The 20881-nt window shown below is 46.7% G+C and overlaps 1 long non-coding RNA gene across 1 annotated transcript in view; it reads right to left on the bottom strand.

Moving 5' to 3' along the window:
* Positions 1-20881, bottom strand: part of LOC142599245 (uncharacterized) — an 830374-nt gene that overhangs the window by 299 nt on the left and 809194 nt on the right. The window lies entirely within an intron of this gene.

Raw genomic sequence — 20881 nt, 5'->3', positions numbered from 1 at the left:
TTCAGGAGCAGACTGCTCCAGCGTGGGGTCCCCCGTGGGGTCCCCCACGGGGTCACAAGTCCTGCCAGCAAACCTGCTCTGGCTTGGGGTCCTCTCTCCACGGGTCCACAGGTCCTGCCAGGAGCTTGCTCCAGCGTGGGCTTCCCACGGGGTCACAGCCTCCTTCAGGTGCCTCCACCTGCTCCAGTGTGGGGTCCTCCACGGGCTGCAGGTGGAATCTCTACACCCCCTCATCCTGCCTCCATGGGCTGCAGGGGGACAGCCTGCTTCACCATGGTCTTCACCACGGTCTTCACCACGGTCTTCACCACAGGCTGCAGGGGGATCGCTGCTCCGGCGCCTGGAGCACCTCCTCCCCCTCCTTCTGCACTGACCTTGGTGTCTGCAGAGTTTCTTACATCTTCTCACTCCTCTCTCTGGCTGCAAAAGTGAGCGCTTTAGCTGTTTTTTTTTCCTTCTTACATATATTATCACAGAGGCGCTGATTGGCTTGGCCTTGGCCAGCGGTGGGTCCATCTTGGAGCCGGCTGGCATTGGCTCTGTCAGACACAGGGGAAGCTTCTAGCAGCTTCTCACAGAAGCCACCCCTGTAGCCCCCCCCGCTACCAAAACCTTGCCATGCAAACCCAACACACTGTTGTTACATGTTGAACATTTGCAGGTGCACACTTCAGTTGCTGAAAAAGGGGATGTATGTCTAATACTTCAATGACCAGGCTCAGATTTCCTTCAAGACAAAGACACTGCTTCTTAGGGAGAAGTTGAAAATAAAGGAGTATCTCTTTGGCGACTTGACATTGCAGAACATACTGCAAAACACATTTCTGGAAATCTAAGGCAGTGTCACAAATCTAGGAGGCTAAAAATTTGAGATACTTTTTCAACCAGAGAAACAGATGAGTTTATTCACACACAGAGTGAAAGACCATGAGAACAAAAATCTGACTTGTCCATCACAGACCATTACATTTCATGCAAATACTTTAATCTTGAATCAAGTACATGACTAAGTATATGGCAAATTAATCTGATCACCAGCACTGTGGTTTATGTTTTTCTACTATAATAAAATACATATTTAAATGTTTTTAAAGTAGTTATTGCACTAAGTATTCTCCTGCCTTAGAATATGTAAGGAATTCACACCTTAATAAAATAAATGTAGAGATGGCACCTGACTACAGAACTAGCCTATGATCACCTACGTGAGGAACTGTAAGCAAGCCTTCAAAACATTTCTTATTGCAATTAGGTTTCCCAAGCTGCAGGCAGACATTTCAGAACATCTCTGGACTCCCTCCTTCCAACCTTTGCAATAGGGGTATATCACATACACCGTGAGGGTATGGTATGTGTCTCAAAGTCTGTCAACACAGAGAAAAGGGGGAGGGCTCTGCATGCTTAAAGCTGACATCATCTTTATTCCTCCCTTTTTGCTCAACACAGAAACAGAGCAATAGATGATCCAAGTCCAGGTCCTGTTTGTGTTTTTTCATTTTCCAATACAATTATTATTGCCAGTATGCTTATATTCTGATATTGTCTAATCATAACATCTTACTATTTGGTTTTGCAATTCTTTAATTTCATCTAATTTCAGGAATTTCAGAGCATATAGCTTTAATGCAGAAATGCTATATTTCCTATATCTTTACCTCTGATTGTATTGATTAATTTGTTTCCACTTCCACAACACACTTTTGTTCTAATATGTTTATATATCAATATCTCAGAAAACATATATTTCAAATTATCTTGTTTGGTTTGATGCTTCATCTAATCAGCACAGTAAATAAGTTATAATTAGTGAGAAAAATCACTTAAGAAAATTACACAGTAGTCTTCAGTTTTGTGCTTTGTAAAGACTACACTTTTGTAGTTCAAAAATATGAACACATGGTTTTCAAGAATGCTCATCTAAACTTTAGCCTGCATGACTTTTCTGAAAATCTTGCAGTAAGTGGCACAGACCTGATCTCCTAGCATGCACAGGATGCACAAAATTATATCAGGACCTCATCTGTCTGAGATACCCCCCCCAATATATTTTCAGAACTTAGCTGCCTACTTATGATTTTAAGTTAATTCTTATTCCAGTAAAGCAATTAAATAATGCATATTATAAGGATGTGATAATATATACCTCCATCTTGTATGCTAGCTGAAAAGATGCTTCATTCTAGTCCCTTCTACGCAAAAACCTCCAGTATTTTTTCTTCTTTTATATGACCTGTTCTAGAGTCAGAAGAAATACAAACCAGACTTATGTAAGAGTGAAAACTACATTACTGGAAAACATAACCTTTCCTGAAGATATATAGGAGCCTGGGAAGAGTAGTCTAAGACTGCCAAAGAACCTTTTCATAGGATAAATAATTTGCTTTTTTGGCTGCTCTAAAGCAATTACCATTTTTGGGAAAAAAGCTTTTTAAATGAAAAATATTTCAGGACAAGAGGTAATTCCAATTATAAACGGAGTATATAATTTGCAAATGTACTTTTTTTGTTTCCCCAAAGAAATTTTAGAAATAACTGTTAACATCTTTTTTTCATAAACAGCACAAAGTAACTACATGTTAAATTGTCTATTTTTGTTAAATGCACAATTATTGAAAAATGAAGAATGCAGTTTAAAATTCAATATCAGAAAAACTTAAAACCTACATATTTTAAACACAAATCATATATCCTTATACTTCTAACCTATCTCATTAGAACAGATATATACACAAAAGGAGAGTGTTTTGCACCTAGATAATACTACTTAGATTTGTTTTGAAATTTAAGCAGGTGCAAAGAAAAGACCAGTAACTAACCCTGTAACTAACTCTGTCGTCTTTGTCTGGGAGACTTTTTCAACTGTTTTCAAGGGAAAAATCAGCTCACAAGAGATTTAAAAAACTGGAATCTGTGACTTGAATATCTTAATTGAGGAATCATATTAGAAGTTAAAGAGCAAAGGTCACATTAACTCAGTACTGCCAGGAGCTTCTGTGTGTGGCTGCAATCCCAGTTTAAAGAGGTTAATACCATTCCTTGCTATCCTATCTCTTTCAGGACTCAGGGTAGGCATGAAATCCAGATGTCTGCTGATTTGCAATGCCTTTTTATATTTTCTGAATATGAGCAAGAATATGAATTGCAGTATACAACATAAGACAGTGTGGTGTCCTAATGAGCAAAAATGTACAAACAGTGAAATCCCTGTCTCACTGAAGTAAAGCATACAACAGTGTCGCGTAAAAGGGTATGAGTCTGATGTGTGGCTGAGGGAAGTCCTTCCATTGAGTCATGAGGTTTAGAAAGGACCACCTTGCTTTCTAAACTCCTTCTCAGAGAGGAGTCTAGGTGCGGCTAGGTCCAGTCTTAGTCCCAGACTTGGTCAATGGTTTATGTCTAAAGGATTATGTGTGTAGCCACTTATTAGAGTCAACGTTTGCCTGTCAGAGCCCCACCAAGGATTTTCACTGAAACAGTTTCACAAAGTTGAAAAGATAGGTAATTTATTGAGGCGACAGATATAGAAAGTTCAGAATTGTCACTGATAAATACCCTTACAGCAAAACTTTTGAGGTCAAGTTAATAGTTCAGTGCTTTTGTTAATGATGGTTTTCCCAGGGTAACATCCAACATAGTCAGAGGCACAAGTCTTACCAAAGAGGCGTCCCTGCTTGGGGAGGAGAGAGGTCCAGGCCCGTCGACCCGTCCAGATAGTTGGAGTTCTCGTCCTCAAAAAAGAGGATTCTTGAGAGGTCATGGAGAACAGGAGAGGTGCCTGAGGACTGGAGGAAAGCCAGTGTCACTCTGGTCTTCAAAAAGGGCAAGAAGGAGGACCCAGCTAACTACAGGCCAGTCAGCCTCACCTCCATCCCTGGAAAGGTGATGGAACAGCTCGTTCTGGGGGTCATCTCTAAGCATGTGGAGGAAAAGAAGGTTATTGGGAGTGGTCAGCATGGATTCACCAAGGGGAAATCCTGCCTGACCAATCTGATAGCCTTCTATGATGGCATGACTGGCTGGGTGGATGCAGGGAGAGCAGTGGATGTTGTCTACCTTGACTTCAGCAAGGCTTTTTACACTGTCTCCCATAACAACCTCATAGGCAAGCTTAGGAAGTGTGGGTTGGATGAGTGGACAGTGAGGTGGGTAGAGAACTGGCTGAATGACAGAGCCCAGAGGGTTGTGATAAGCAGCACAGAGTCTAGTTGGAGGCCTGTATCTAGTGGTGTGCCCCAAGGGTCAGCGCTTGGTCCGGACCTATTCAACATATTCATCAATGACCTGGATGAGGGGACAGAGTGTACCCTCAGCAAATTCGCTGATGATACTAAGCTGGGAGGAGTGGCTGATACACCAGAACGCTGTGCTGCCATTCAGTGAGACCTGGACAGGCTAGAGAGTTGGGCGGAGAGGAACCATATGAAATTCAACAAGGGCAAGTGTAGGGTCCTGCACCTGGGGAAGAACAACCCCAAGCACCAATACAGGTTAGGAGTTGACTTGCTGGGAAGCAGCTCTGCAGAGAAGGACCTGGGAGTCCTGGTGGACAACAAGCTCTCCATGAGCCAGCAATGTGCCCTTGTGGCCAAGAAGGCCAAAGGTATCCTGGGGTGCATTAAGAAGAGTGTGGCCAGCAGGTCGAGGGAGGTTATCCTTCTCCTCTACTCTGCCCTGGTGAGGCCACATCTGCAGTACTGTGTCCATTTCTGGGCTCCCCAGTTCAAGACAGACAAGGAACTACTGGACAGAGTCCAGAAGAGGGCTACAAGGATGATTAGGGGACTGGAGCATCTCTCGTATGAGGAAAGGCTGAGAGAGCTGGTCCTGCTTAGCCTGGAGAAGAGAAGGCTGAGAGGGGATCTTATTAATGCTTATAAATATCTAAAGGGTGGATGTCTAGAGGAAGGGGCCAGACTCTTCTCTGTGGTGCCCAGTGACAGGACAAGGGGCAACGGGCACAAACTGGAACACAGGAAGTTCCACCTGAACATGAGAAAAAACTTCTTCACTTTGAGGATGACCGAGCACTGGAAGAGGCTGCCCAGAGAGGTTGTGGAGTCTCCTTCTCTGGAGATATTCAAAACTTGTCTGGATGCAGTCCTGTGCAACATGCTCTAAGTGATCCTGCTTTAGCAGGGGGGTTGGACTAGACGATCTCCAGAGGTCCCTTCCAACCCCTACCTATCTGTGAATCTGTAAATGCCAGATTTATACTTTTGACGAGGTGGGACTAAGTCAAGTATTGTGTGCTGATTGGCCCTTGACAAGGCTTGTTGCGCAGTTGATGGAGGCGAGGGGAGTAGTGGAGAACAAAGGTGTTCAGTACAGAGGTGCAGTGGTCTGTTTAGCTTTACCGAAGTAACATCGGGCTGTGAAGCCTCCCCCTCACCCCAGGCGTCACTCAGTTGATTGAGGAGTAGACCGCCAGGCGCCACATGTGTTAAGATGAACAAGTTGCTCATCCCTTGCCTTTGTTCATGTCTGGTGCTTATCAATACAAGGTAAGTAAGTTGCTCAATCTGTGCTCTCGCTCAAGTCAGACACGCACTTACCCCCCGCCCCCCCCCCGGCCCTTTCTGCTGACTCATAGTGACCCTGTATTCGGCACCAACAACCCCGGACAAGTCTGACGTCCCACGTTATCCACCCTGTGACTTTAGTCACAACTCGCCAAGAGGAATAGCATATAATTTGGATTTAGGCAGGTTGAGGGATCCATCTCTCTCTCTCCCCCATGTTTTCATTCTCATAATTTTCAATAGGGGATGGTATTAAAGGGACATATTCAGGATCACAGACTTGAAGCATCCTGACTTGTGTAGTTACAGCTCTAGTTATCATAGATTTCACAATAATCCAATACTAACAATAACAATCATTATGATAAACATTAATGCATACTGGATTAGATTCTGAATCCATCCACTCACTTTTAATCCAAACCAACCGAAAACCTTTGAAATCCACTCAGTCCACTGCCAGTCTCCTGGTTTCATTTTCTCACGGAGTTCGCGGGTCTGGTCTGCAATTTTTCTCATCTCATCCATCGCCTCATGCAAGGTAACAAACACATTTGGGATTGACACACAACAAGTTTCATCAGGATAGGTGTTATTTAGCCACCCACAAACACCATTCTCCTTCAATAGTAGTATATCCAAGGCCAATTGATTTTGTAAGGTCATCTGTGAGGTTGCTTGTAGCTGGGAGTTGCTAGCCTCGATGGCAGTTCGTGTCCAATTAGCAAGAGTCTCTACTTGCCACGTTAGATTTTCTATATAAAGTCAATTGTTAACTATTACTGTCCAGTGACCCCAGAATGCTTTCATGGCTAAACTTATCCTCCTTCCTGGTGTATAATAACTTAACTTGGCCATGACACGGGGGGGGTAGTATGTTTCTCTTTGTTCTGTACCCTCTTACTTTCGTCAATGATTGAGTGTAATTAAAAGCTATTGTGGGACATAAACTTGGAAGTCCTAAAGTGCATTATAACCCATCCCAATAGGGTTGAATGTAATCCAATATCTATCTGTCAGAACATACCCGTATGGTGTCAGGTGGTGCAGGTAACATTAGAGTGGTACATGTACTGTTTTCTACTACGCTACGCATGGAGTGTCCATTCCTATAATGTCTCGTAGGGATTCTACATTTACCAGAATTGTACACTGACCAGATGGTAATGTTCCCAGGAGCCACCTCCTTTTTACAGTCTGGTGCTGGCCCAGGGATTGGAGCACTATAATTACGGCACAGACATATATTTCTTAAGGTGTGATAGAGGTCTGAGGCAAACCATACCCATAGGTAATCATCAGTATTGGAGCAATTTATCTTGTTGGTACAATTCCATAGCCTGTCTGGTCCAAACGGCATGGTAGATTGGGGTCTCCTCACTCATTATTTAAAATGTTTTTTGTGATCAGTGGTGGTCCATATGCAAGATGCTGAAGTTGGACCCTACTACTTTCTGCCAATTCACAGTGACCCTGTATTTGGCACCAACAAGCCCAGACAAGTCCAGCATCCCACAGAGACCTTTAAGATCATCAAGTCCAACTGTTGTTTCTAAGCAGTCAAGGACTTTTCAGCTTCTCATACAGGCCTGTGAATGAGAAGGTGGGGGGTGCCCAAGAAACTGGGAGGGGACACACTAAGGATAGTTGACCGAAACTGACCAAAGGGATATTCCATACCATATGACATCATGCTCAGTATATAGCTGGGAGGTGGGCCAGGAGGTCGCATGGCTCAGGAACTAGCTGAGCATCGGTTCCAGGTAGTGAGCAATTGTGCTGTGCATCACTTGTTTTGTATATTATTATTATTGTTATTATCATTACCATTATCATTATCATCTTCCTTTTCTGTCCTATTAAACTGTCTTTATCTCAATCTATGAGATTTATCTTTTTCTTTTCGATTTTCTCCCCCATCCCCCTGGGAGCAGGGTGAGTGAGCGAACAGCTGTGTGTTTGTTTTAGCTGCCTGTTGGGCTAAACCACAACAGGGGCTTAGTTGCCTACTGGGGTTAAATCATGATAGTCCTTTTTGGTGCCTAATGTGGTTCCTCAAAGGGTTCAAGATAATGACAGATTTGTTTGGAATGTGCTAGATCAAATTTATAGCTGCTATTGCTGTTTAGCTATTAATTGGCAGGCTCCTGTGCCATGGGGCTCGCCTGCTTTAATATATATTAGGGTCTAGTGATTTTTAGTGGCTGCTTTTTGCTTTTGCTGCTTCCTGTACTGCTTATCATCTTACTGTATTGTGCCTATGAACGTTTTGATAACAGCAATGACCACGCGCCTGGCCTGGCAGATGGCCAGGACATTGCTGCTGTTCTTGTGCTGCTATACTGGACAGGCTGGAACTCCAGTGCAAACTTGAGTTGAAGGCACTGTGACCTGTGGGTGAGTCCACGTGGGAGCAGGACACCCCATAGCGTCTGTAGCCATGGATAAGTCCACGTTGGAGCAGGTACACCTTGAAGCATCAGTGGCTGTGTACAAGGCTGTGCTGGAACACCTTGAAGCATATGGGGTCATGGATAAGTCTATGACACAGTAGGTACACCCCTGAAGGGCCTGTGGCTATGGGTAAGGCCATGTTGGAACAGGTACTATCTGGAAAGAACTGTGGCTGCAGGTAAGGCCACGCTGGAGCAGGTATATCTCTGAAGGCATTGTGGCCCATGGAGAAAGCCACGCTGGAACAGGTGCACCTCAAAGTGACTGTGGCTGTGGATAAGTCTATGCTGCAGCAGGTATACCATATCCCTGGAGAGACTGTGGCTCATCGATAAGGCTCCTTTTGGAGCAGGTACACCCCTAAGGGACTGCAGTCTGTGAATAAATCCAAGCCAGAGCAGGGGCAAGGGGAGGAGTTATATGTCTGTGCCTGAAAATGGAAGAAATGGTTGATGGGATGAATTTGAAAGGGCTGAACTAGTTGGAGAATTTGAGTTCCATGTAGTGACCACTGAATCAGCAGAAGCATAGAAGCCAGTTGGAGAAAGGGGGAGAATAAGAGCAGCAAGGTCAAAGAAATTGGTGGACTGAATGCCTAAAAAGAGCTGAAAGATGAAGTGGTTAGTGAGTTGTGGAGGAATGATTAATGTGCACACAGACAAAGCGAGGATCAGAGTGTCAGACTCAGTGTCTAAGAAACAGAATAAAAAAACAAGGCTTAGTAAAAACTCACAAGAGTTCTGCTAAAGTCAAGACAGTACCTGATGCCGTGACGTGAAAGAAGTGACAGGGAAGAAGGGACAGCGAGAGAGAAAACAGGCAGGAAATTTCTCCTCAAATCAGCCAATACTTAATGGTTTAGATGAAGAACCATATTAGACTTTTGTAATACGGCTTGAATTGTAATTATATTTGCAGGCAAGATGCAAAATATTTCCCTGTATTCCTACTCTAAAATGTCCCCTATAGTCAAAGGGCAATGTCCTCTCTGAGGTCAAAAGTGGTAGGCTTACAGGGCTTTGGCACTGGATTCTATTCTCACAGTAGTGTGACAGTGAAATTTTACTGAAATAAGTAGTGTTATATTCACTTCTGTTTTATAGAAAAAAGAAGACCTGGCCTCATTATGCTAAATAACTGCAAAAAAGCATAATGCACTTACTTCTCAGTCATACAAGTCATACAGATTCCAACATTTATTCTCATTCTCTGTTTCCTTATTTCCATAAGAAACTTCTTGCCTAGTCCAATACAACTGTGCTGATAATGTTAAATGAGAGACCAATAAGTTCAGTTTTTTTCTATTAAAGCAGATAGTAACTGAAAGTATTGACATACTTCTAAGGACAGAATGGGACTATAGTTGTGAAAACTACTTTTGCACAAAAAACTGTGTACTAAATCATCATAAAATCATAGAACGGTTTGGGTTAGAAGGGACCTCAAAGATCATCTAGTTCCAACCCCCCCTGCCGTGGGCAGGGACACCCTACCAGGTCACTCAAAGCCCCATCCAAACTAGCCTTAAACACTTCCAGGGAGGGGACATCCATAACTTCTCCGGGCAACCTGTTCCAGTGCCTCACCACCCTCACAGTAAAGAATTTCTTCCTAATATCTAGTCTAAATCTAGCCTCTTTCAGCTTACAGGACCTTACCCCTTGTCTTATAACTACATGCCCTTATAAACAGTCCCTCTCCAGCTTTTTTGTAGGCCCCCTTCAGGTACTGGACGGATGCAATAAGGTCCTCCCAGAGCCTTCTCTTCTCCAGACTGAACAACCCGCACTCTCTTAGCCTGTATTCATACAAGAGATGCTCCAGCTCTCTGATCACCTTCATGGCCCTCCTCTGGACTCGCTCCAACAGGTTCACGTTCTTCTTATGTTGGGGGACCCAGAGTTGGATGCAGTAGTCCAGGTGAGGTCTCACAAGAGTGACAGTGTCAAATGCTTTGCACAAGTCCAGGTAGATGGCAACAGTTGCTCTTCCCTTGTCCACCAACGCTGTAACCTGTGGTGGTTTAACCTCGGCTGGACGCCAAGTGTCCACCAAGCTGCTCTATCACTCCCCTCCTCAGCAAGGCAGGGAGGGGAGAAAAATAAGATGGACAAAACAACCCCAAACTCATGGGTCAAGATAAAGGCAGTTTAATGTAGCTAAAGCAAAAGGCCGCACGTGGAAGGAAAGCAAAAAGCAAAAGATTATTCTCTACTTCCCATCAGCAGGCAATATCCAGCCACTTCCTGGGAAGCAGGGCTTCAGTACACATACTCATTACTCCAGACGACAAAGGTAAAAAAATAACGAATGCCCCCGCCCTGTTCCTCCCCCTATCTCTCAGTTTCTTATTGCTGAGCAGACGTCATATGGTATGGAATATCCCTTTGGTCAGTTTGGGTCAGCCGTCCTGGCTGTGTCCCCTCCCAAGATCTTGCCCACCCCCAGCCTGCTGCTGAGGGAGGGGGAAGAAATGTTGGAGAAACAGCCTTGATGTGTGCTGGCACTGCTCAGTAGTAGCCAAAACACTGGTGTGTTATCATCGCCTTGCTAGCTACAAATACACAGCGCAGCACTATGAGGGCTGCTGTGGGGAGAATTAACTCCATCTCAGCCAGACCCAATACATAACCCTGTCATAGAAGGCCACCAAATTTTTCAGGCATGATTTGCCCTTAGTGAAGCCATGTTGGCTGTCACCAATCATCTCCTTATTTTCCATGTGCCTGAGCATAGTCTCCAGGAGGATCTACTCCATGGCCTTGTCGGGCACAGAGGTGAGACTGACCGGCCTGTAGTTCCCTGGGTTTTCCTTTTTCCCCTTCTTAAAAATGGGGGTTATGTTTCCCCTTTTCCAGTCCGTGGGAACTTCACCAGACTGCCATGACTTCTCAAATAGCATGGATAGTGGCTTAGCCACTTCATCGGCCAGTTCCCTCAGGACACATGGATACATCTCATCAGGTCCCACGGCCTTGTGCACCTTCAGGTTCCTTAGATGGTCTCAGACCTATTCTTCTCCAGTGGGCGGTTCTTCATTCTCCCAGTCCCTGCCTTTGCCTTCTGAGGCTTGGGCAGTGTGGCTAGAGCCCTTGCTGGTGAAGACTGAGGCAAAAAAGTCATTGAGTCATTCCGGAGGGGGCTCATATTTTCCCTAGCCTTCCTTTTATCGCTGATGCATCTATAGAAGCTTTTCTTGTTGCCCTTGACATCCCTGGCCAGATTTAATTCTATCAGGGCTTTGGCTTTCCTAACCTGATCCCTGGCTGCTCAGACAGTTTCTCTGTATTCTTCCCAGGCTGCCTGCCCTTACTTCCACAGTCTGTAGGCTTCCTTTTTGTGTTTGACTTTGCCCAGGAGCTCCTTGTTCATCCATGCAGGCCTCTTGGCATTGTTGCCTGACATCCTCTTTGTTGGGATGCATCGCTCCTGAGCTTGGAGGAGGTGACCCTTGAATATTAGCCAGCTGTCTTGGGCCCCTCTTCCTTCCAGGGCTTTGTCCCATGGTATTCTACCAAGCAGATCCCTGAAGAGGCCAAAGTCTGCTCTCCTGAAGTCCAGGGTAGTGAGCTTACTGCCCTAAGGATCTTGAACTCCACCATTTCATGGTCACTGCAGCCAAGGCTGCCCTTGAGCTTCACATATCCCACCAGCCCCGCCACTCCCCACAAGAGTTTGTAAGGAGAGAAAATCTAATCCCATTTTAACATAAAGAATTGCAAATCTTCTAGCAATTACATGGCAGAATTTAAAATTACATCTGCTGAATGTATTGGTATTTACTGTCGTGGTTTTACCCCAGCCGGCAGCTGAGCACCACGCAGCCGCTTGTTCACTTCCCCCCCCCCACCCCCCCTCAGTGGGATGGGGAGGAGAATGGGAAGGAAAAAGACAAGACCTGGTGGGTTGGTATAAGGACAGTTTACTAGGATTGCAAAGGGAGAGGGGAAGACAAGACAAAACAAAACAAAACAGTACTTAACAGAGTATACGAAACTGGTGATACAGAATGCAGTTTCTCACCCGAGGACCGTACAACTCAGACCGCACGCTCAGACCTGCCCCGAAACCGGACTGTCCCCGAGCCACGCGTCCTGAAGCTGCTGCCGCCCCTCCCCGGCTAGCCCCCTTTTATGCTGAGCATGATGTCACATGGTATGGAATACCCCCTTTGGCTCGTTTGGGTCACCTGTACTGTCTATGTCCCCTCCCAACTCCTTGTGCACCCCCAGCCGTCCCGCTGGCAGGGCAGTGCGAGGAGCAGAAAGAAACTGTAAGAAACTCTGCAGACACCAAGGTCAGTGCAGAAGGAGGGGGAGGAGGTGCTCCAGGTGCCGGAGCAGAGATCCCCCTGCAGCCTGTGGTGAAGACCATGGTGAAGCAGGCTGTCCCCCTGCAGTCCATGGAGGAAGGATGAGGGGGTGTAGAGATTCCACCTGCAGCCCGTGGAGGACCCCACGCCAGAGCAGGTGGAGGCACCTGAAGGAGGCTGTGGCCTGTGGGAAGCCCGTGCTGGAGCAAGCTCCTGGAAGGACCTGTGGCCCCGTGGAGAGAGGAGCCCACGCCAGAGCAGGTTTGCTGGCAGGACTTGTGACCCAGTGGGGGACCCCACGCTGGAGCAGTTTGCTCCTGAAGGTCTGCACCCCATGGAAGAGACCCACGCTGGAGCAGTTCATGAAGGACTGTAGCCCATGGGAAGGACTCACATTGGAGAAGTTCGTGAAGGACTGTCTCCTGTGAGAGGGACTCCATGCTGGAGCAGGGGAAGGATGAGAGGAGTCCTCCCCCTGAGGATGAAGAAGCGGCAGAAACAACATGTGATGAACTGACCGTAACCCCCATTCCCTGTCCCCCTGTGCCGCTGAGGGAGGGTGGAGGTTGAAGCCGGGAGTGAAGTTGAGCCTGGGAAGATGGGAGGGGTGGGGGGAGGTGTTTTAAGAGTTGATTTTATTTCTCATTCCTCTACTCTGTTTTGCTTGGTAAAAATTAGATGAATTTTCTCTCTAAGTTCAGTCTGTTCTGCTCGTGACAATAATTAGTGAGTGATTTCTCCCTGTCCTTATCTCGACCCACAAGCCTTTTGTTATACCTTTTCTCCCCTGTCTGGTTAAGGAGGGGGAATGATAGAGCAGCTCTAGTCAGAGTCATAATCTCTAGCCAGAGTCCATAACCTCTTCCAGGATTCCTGAGTGGTTGGGTTTCCCTAGTCGAGCTCGCTGCGTGATTAGTGCTACCCACTTCATATAGCGCTGGTTGCATGATGTGTAGAGGGAATGTTTCCTTTGAACATCCAGTGTAGCACAGGCAATCGCGGTGCCAAGAGGAGAGATGCTTCTGTACCAGCAACTTCTGAAGCGGCTCGAACCCCCTCATATGCTGCTAGGATCTCTTTTTCACTCGGGGTGTAGTGGGCTTCTGATCCTCGATACCACCGGCTCCAAAACCCTAATGGTCGACCTCGGGTTTCTCCTGCTGTTTTCTGCCAGAGACTGCAGGTGAGACCATGCTCCCCAGCTGCAGTGTAGAGTACATTTTGCATAGCTGGTCCTGTCTGGACAGGCCCAAGAGCTACCGCACGAGCTATTTCCTGTTTGATATGCTCAAAGGCTTGTTGTTGCTCAAGGCCCCACTCAAAATAGTTCTTTTTCCGGGTTACTCGATAGACAGGGCTCACAAGCTGAATATAACCTGGAATATGCCTTCTTCAGAACCCCAGAAGGCCCAGGAAGGCTTGTGTCTCCTTCTTGTTAGCTGGTGGAGACATAGCTGCTATCTTGTTGACCACATCCATAGGCACATGACAGCATCCATCCTGCCATTTTATTCCCAAGAAGTGGATCTCCTGTGCAGGTCCCTTGACCTTGCTTTTCTTTATGGCGAAACCAGCTTTCAGAAGAATCTGAATTACTCTTTTTCCCTTCTCGAATACTTCTTCTGCTTTGTTGCCCCACATGATGATGTCATGGACGTATTGTAGATGTTCAGGGGCGCCACCCTCTTCCAGTGCAGTTTGGATTAGTCCATGACAAATGGTAGGACTATGCTTCCACCCCTGGCGCAATCGATTCCAGGTGTATTGGACACCCCTCCACATGAAAGCAAACTGTGGCCTGCATTCAGCTGCCAAAGGAATTGAGAAGAATGCATTGGCGATGTCCATTGTAGCATACCACTTGGCTGCTTTTGACTCCAATTCATATTGGAGCTCTAACCATGTCTGGTACAGCAGCACTCAGTGGTGGCGTCACTTCGTTCAGGCCACGATAGTCCATTGTTAACCTCTACCCTCCGTCAGACTTTTGCACTGGCCATATGGGACTATGAAAAGGTGAGTGAGTCTTGCTGATGACTCCCTGGCTCTCCAGTTGATGAATCAGCTCATGGATGGGAGCCAGGGAGTCTCGATTTGTGCGATATTGCCGCTGGTGTACCATCCTGGTTGCAATTGGCACCTGTTGTTCTTCAACTCACAGCAATCCCACAATGAAGGGATCTTCCAAGAGACCAGGCAGGGTAGATAACTGTTTGATCTTCTCTGTGTTCACAGTGGCTACACCAAAAGCCCATCGGTACCCCTTTGGGTCCTTGAAATACCCCCTCCTGAGGTAGTCTATGCCAAGGATACAAGGGCCTCTGGGCTGGTCACAATGGGGTGCTTTTCCCACTTGTCCCCTGTTAAGCTCACCTCAGCCTCCAATACGGACAGTTCTTGGCATCCCCCTGTCACTCCAGAGATCCGGATGGGTTCTGTGCCCCTATACCCTGATGGCACCAGTGTACACTGTACACCAGTGTCTACCAAAGCCTTATACTTCTGTGGGTCTGATGTGCCAGGCCATCAAATCCACAGTCCAGTATACCTGGTCATCACTTTCCTCCTCCTGGCCAAAGGCAGGGACCCTCTATTCCTGTTCCTGGTCAGAGTATTCACTGTCTGACCCTCGCGGTGACAGACCAGAAGTCCCCTCACCAGGGTCAAGGGAGGAGATTTTAGTTCTTCTATATCTGGGAGATCGCTGTTTGCCTTCTTGTGTCTCTACAGCAACTACGCTGACAGCCTTCTTGGGTGACCCCTTCTTAACAGCTGTCTTCCCTCTCAGTTCACGTACATGGGCTTCCAGCTTAAAGGTGGGTTCACCATCCCACTTCCTCATGTCCTCCCCTTGGTCATGCAAGAAGAACCAGAGTGCACCACGCGACAGATGCCTGGGGCTCCCTTTCCCTCTGACTGGGGCAGGAGATGACTGATTTCTCAGGGTGCCCCTGACAGTCAGTGTGTTGTCCCGTAAGGATAAGGAGGTACAGAGGTTTTCTTCAAAGTTCTGGAGCCAAGAAGACACCTTCTCCACCATTGGTGTGTCCATATCCGGGCAATACATCGCTTCCAAGCTGTTAGAATATGATGCTGGGGCACTTTGAATCACCTTCCTCCACATGGCCCACATGCACAGGACATCCTCTGGATCTTTGGAGACCTCATCATCATCTAGATCACTGTAGATGACTTCCAGCACAGCTAATTCTCTCAGGTACTGGATGCCTTCATCTGTGGTGGTCCACTTTCCTGGGGAGTTCACAAGATCTTCCTTCAGTGGGGATCTTGCCCTCACACTTGAGAGGAGCCATCTCCAGAGACTGCAAATTGCTGCCTCTTTTCCAATTCCCCTCTCAATTCCTCGGTTTCTAGCAAGGGATACCAGCTGCTGGGCTTCCCTGCCTTCCAATTGCTGACTGTCAGCCCCATTATCCCAGCATCAGAGCAGCCAGGCAGCAATCCGCTCACCTGGCTGGCAGCTGTAATCTTTCCACATGTCTTGAAGTTCTGATGAGGTCAGAGACCGGGTAGTTTCTGCTTCCTGTCTGATTTCTCTCACTCCTTCCTCCCACTTTTTTGCTGAAGGACCGGCTTCCTGATTGTCCTGGTTCTGGCAAGGATAGAGTTAATTTTACAAGGAGCCAGGACAGGTGAGCCAAGCTGGCCGGGGGCTATTCCATACCATGTGATGTCATGCTCACCATAAAAGGGGGCTAGTCGGGCAGGGGCGGGCTCGGCGTGGCTCCAGGGCTGAGCGTCCGGTCGGTGGGATTGGTAAATCGTTCTCTGTTATCACTCATTGTGAATATCTGTTATCAGTACTGTTGTTGATTGTTTCCCTCTCCCTTGCTGTCCCAGTAAACTGCCCTTATCCCAACCGTCGAGGTTTTGCCGTTGTTTTTCCGTTCTCCTCCCCATCCCGCCGGGGGAGGGCTGAGCGAGTGGCGCGTGGCACTCAGCTGTCGGCTGGGGCTAAACCATGTCACTGATCAAACCTCTCCTCCTCTTCTTCCTCCTCCCTTACTAGTCGATGATATGGACCCGTTGACCTCCTTGTCCACTGTTTTTTCTTTACTACTGGGGCAATTATTGTAGTTGTTGTTTGTGTCCCTATCTATCATCTCAACCAGGGTGTCCTCAGATGCAGTTTGGGTCCCTGCCTCAACCACAGTCCTCTGAGAGTACTGCACTGTGGCTCAATAGGCACAGTCCAGGCCCCAGTACAATGCTAGAAGCTGTTGGTTTTCATTGGGGTAGGCAAGGCACCCTTCTATCAGGTGGCACATCAGTTTGCCAGGGTTGCTTGCCTGTTCAGGTGTAAAGTCCCAGGCTATAGGAGGTGATAACCATCCTAGGAACCTGCCCAAATCCTTCCACACACTCTGCCACCCAGGGACCTGCCGCCTCAGGGCACATTCCAGTATTGCCTCACCCAAAAGTTGTCTTCCCTTAAACCAGGACAAAAACAAATTCCACAACACCCGTAATATGCCAGCAGTATTAATTAGTAATATTACACAGCTCACGTAAGGGTGAACAAGGACCTTGGGAGTCTGCATAATAAAACAATCCACATCAATCCCAGGTAGGGAAGGAGAGATGTATTCCCCCATCATCTCCACAAGATAGCTCCCCCAGCACAGCAACAACATCAATGCCAGGGCTAGGCACATAACCATTGTTTGCACTATCATGCTCCCAAGTTCCTTCATCCTCCCCACAAAATAGCTCCCCCAGCACAGGAAGATCAACACCAAGCCAAAGCACAGAGCAGCCATTGTTTGTATCAGCATGTTCCTAAGCTTAGCAAAATAGAGATAAGCAGCACAGCTAACAAACTCCATGACCCGCACAGGAGCTTGCCGCTTAGTAACTAACATAGCTGTAGCATGTTTAATACAAAACTGCCATTGTCAAGCCTCACGTTGGGTGCCAAAAAGGACTGTGGTGGTTTAACCTCGGCTGGACGCCAAGTGTCCACCAAGCTGCTCTATCACTCCCCTCTTCAGCAAGGCAGGGAGGGGAGAAAAATAAGATGGAAAAAACAACCCCAAACTCGTGGGTCAAGATAAAGGCAGTTTAATGTAGCTAAAGCAAAAGGCTGCACGTGGAAGGAAAGCAAAAAGCAAAAGATTATTCTCTACTTCTCATCAGCAGGCGATGTCTGGCCACTTCCTGGGAAGCAGGGCTTCAGTACACGTACTGGTTACTCTGGAAGACAAACATTGTAAAAAAACAAATGCCCCTCCCCATTCCTCCCCCATCTCTCAGCTTCTTATTGCTGAGCAGACATCATATGGTATGGAATATCCTTTTGGTCAGTTTGGGTCAGCTGTCCTGGCTGTGTCCCCTCCCAAGATCTTGCCCACCCCCAGCCTGCTAGCATTTGGGGGTGGGGGGAATTGGAGAGACAGCCTTGATGTTGTGCGAGCACTGCTCAGTAGTAGCCAAAACACTGGTGTGTTATCAACACCTTGCTAGCTACCAATACACAGCACAGCACTATGAGGGTTGCTATGGGGAAAAATGACTCCATCTCAGCCAGACCCAATACATAGTCTTTATGTGTGGCTTGTCACCTCTGAGCATTGGATTAAGGTTATCACTCTGCTGTTCAGTGTAGTACTGGCTTATGGTATGATAAAGTAATTGATAGACCAGTTTTGTATTTGTATTCAGCAACAGGTCAATCTGTATTCAGCAGCAGTGAAGCAACAATGATGGCTTCATCTCCGTACTTTGGGAGCCATCTGTCAGAAGCTATTAATAATTATACTTGTTACTTTTTCACCTTGGAGAGCCAATATGTGGGGGAGACACCTTCCTTCACCTTCCCTTTCTACTCCAGGTGAATTATAATACGTCTTGAGAATGTTGAATATTCTTGGGAAGTTCAGATGAACAGGTTTCTATTGCTAGGTCTCCTGAATGTGGTTCAGGTCTTGTTTAGGGTTACAAAACTATACCACCCAGAGATCAACCCCTGCAACAGGCGCTGCGGCAAGTCCAATCCCCGTGACAGGTACTGTGGCTACTCAAACTCCAGTGACAGATCCTGTGGTTACTCCAGCCACTGCAAAAAGCACTGCAGCTACTCAAACCCTGGAGATAGGCACTGTGGATACTAAAACCTCGGTGACGTGCACTTTGGCTACACTATCCCAGCTGCCCAGGAATTCTGAAAGTGATCATGGACTGGCCAGAATGCAAAGATTTCGGAATGTTGCCAGAGGAGGAGGTGACACTTGCTGAAGAAGCACCACTGTATAATAAACTACCAGAAAATGAGAAGCAATATGCCCTGTTCACTGATGGGTCCTGTTGCATCATGGGAAAGCATCGGAGGTGGAAGGCTACTGTATGGAGTCCTACACAACGAGTCACAGAAGCTGCTGAAGGAGAAGGTGAATCGAGCCAGTTTGCAGAGGTGAAAGCCATCCAGCTGGCTTTAGACATTGCTGAGAGAAAAATGGCCGATGCTCTACCTCTATACTGCCTCATGGATGGTGGCCAATGCCCTGTGGGGGTGGTTACAGCAGTGGAAGCAGAGCAACTGGCAACGCAGAGGCAAACCCATCCGGGCTGCCCCATTGTGGCAAGATATTGCTGCCCGGCTAGAGAAGCTGGTTGTAAAGGTACGTCATGTAGATGCCCACGTACCCAAGAGTCAGGCCACTGAGGAACATCAGAACAAGCAGCAGGTGGATCAGGCTGCCAAGATTGAAGCGGCTCAGGTGGATCTGGACTGGCAACGTAAGGGTGAATTATTTATAGTTTGGTGGGCCCATGATACCTTCAGGCCATCAAGGAAGGGATGCAACATATAGATGGGCTCATGACTGAGGGGTGGACTTGACCATGGATGCTATTGCATAGGTTACCCATGAATGTGAAACACGCGTTGCGATTAAATAAGACAAGCGGTTAAAACCTCTCTGGTATGGAGGGTGATGGCTGAAATATAAATATGGGGAAGCATGGCAGATGATTGACTACATCACACTCCCACAACCCCACCAAGGCAAGAATTACGTTCTTATAATGGTGGAAGCAACCACCGGATGGCTGGAAACATATACCATGACCCATGCCACCATCTGGAACACTTTCCTGGGCCTTGAAAAGCAAGTCCTGTGACGACATGGCACCCCAGAGAGAATTGAGTCAGACAATGGGACTCATTTTTGGAACAACCTCATAGACACCTGGGCCAAAGAGCATGGCATTGAGTGGGTGTATCACATCCCCTATCAGCCTCTGGGAAAATTGAATGATACAATGGACTGCTAAAGACTACCCTGAGAGCAATGGGTGGTGAGACCTTCAAACAGTGGGATACACATTTAGCAAAGGTGACCTGGTTAGTTAACTCTAGGGGGTCTACCCATCGAGCTGGCCCTGCCCAATCAAAACTTTTATATATTGTAGAAGGCGATAAAGATCCTGTAGTGCGCGTGAAGAATATGTTAGGGAAGACAGTCTGGGTTACTCCTGCCTCAGGCAAAGGCAAACCCAGAATCAACCCGAGTAAGGAAGAATGAAATTTGATGATATCAAGCAAGGTGCAGAGTTGATGAAACCTGAACTGGCTTCAGCAACGAGCACCCAGCAACTTCCTCAAGATTGACATCTTCAGCCCACAGACTGTGAGCATGGACCGTGTCAGATATATCAGCTATGAGCTTCGTATGCAGCATGCAACAGTCCACCATCACACCATCTCTCCTGGCCTGAAGGAGTGTTATGACAGATTGAGCCCAACGTCATGGACTAAATGAACACAATGGACATTTTAGAGGGTTGGTCCATAGACTAAGCGAATGATATCTGTGTGTGCATATCAAAGGACAGGAAAAGTGATGGTGATTAATTGGAATGTATTGGGAAGTATACAACCTAGGCATGATGTCAATGGTATAGAATAAGGGATGGATACTGTCCTGGTTTTGGCTGAGAAAGAGTTAATTTTCTTTCTAGTAGCTGATATAGTGCTGTGTTTTGGATTTAATATGAGAATAATGTTGATAACACACTGATGTTTTTAGTTGTTGCTAGGTAGTTGTAGTGCTTACACTAAGTCAAGGACTTTTCAGCTTCTCATGCCCTACCAGGTGCACAAGAAGCTGGGAGAGCACAGCCAGGACAGCTGACCCAGACTGACCACAGGGATATTCCCTACCATATAACGTCATGCTCCGTATATAACTGGGGAAGCTAGCTGGGAGGTAGAATTGCTGTTTGGAAACAGACTGGGCATCGGATTGATTTTTCTTTCCTTTTCCATGTAGTGAGTAATTGCATTTGTGCATCTGTTGTATTATTGTTACTATTGTCATTATTGTTGTTGTTTTGCTTTGTTATCCTATTAAACTATCTTTATCTCAACCCACATTTGGTTTTTTTTTTATTCTCCTCCCCATTCCCTTGGAGGGGAAAGGGTGAACAAGTGGCTGTGTGGTGCTTAGTTACTGGCTGGGGTTAAACCACAACAGGACATTATCACCTATGTATAAAATTAAAAAAAACAGACAATCTTGATTTTATATCTTCTCACTTGTGATACGTCGACAGCTAAGATCAGCAGTGATTTCCG

The sequence above is a fragment of the Balearica regulorum genome, chromosome W, assembly GCF_011004875.1.
Source record: "Balearica regulorum gibbericeps isolate bBalReg1 chromosome W, bBalReg1.pri, whole genome shotgun sequence".
NCBI lineage: Eukaryota > Metazoa > Chordata > Aves > Gruiformes > Gruidae > Balearica > Balearica regulorum.
Note: the sequence above shows the minus strand (reverse complement) of the source record. Positions and strands in the feature narration are given on the sequence as shown.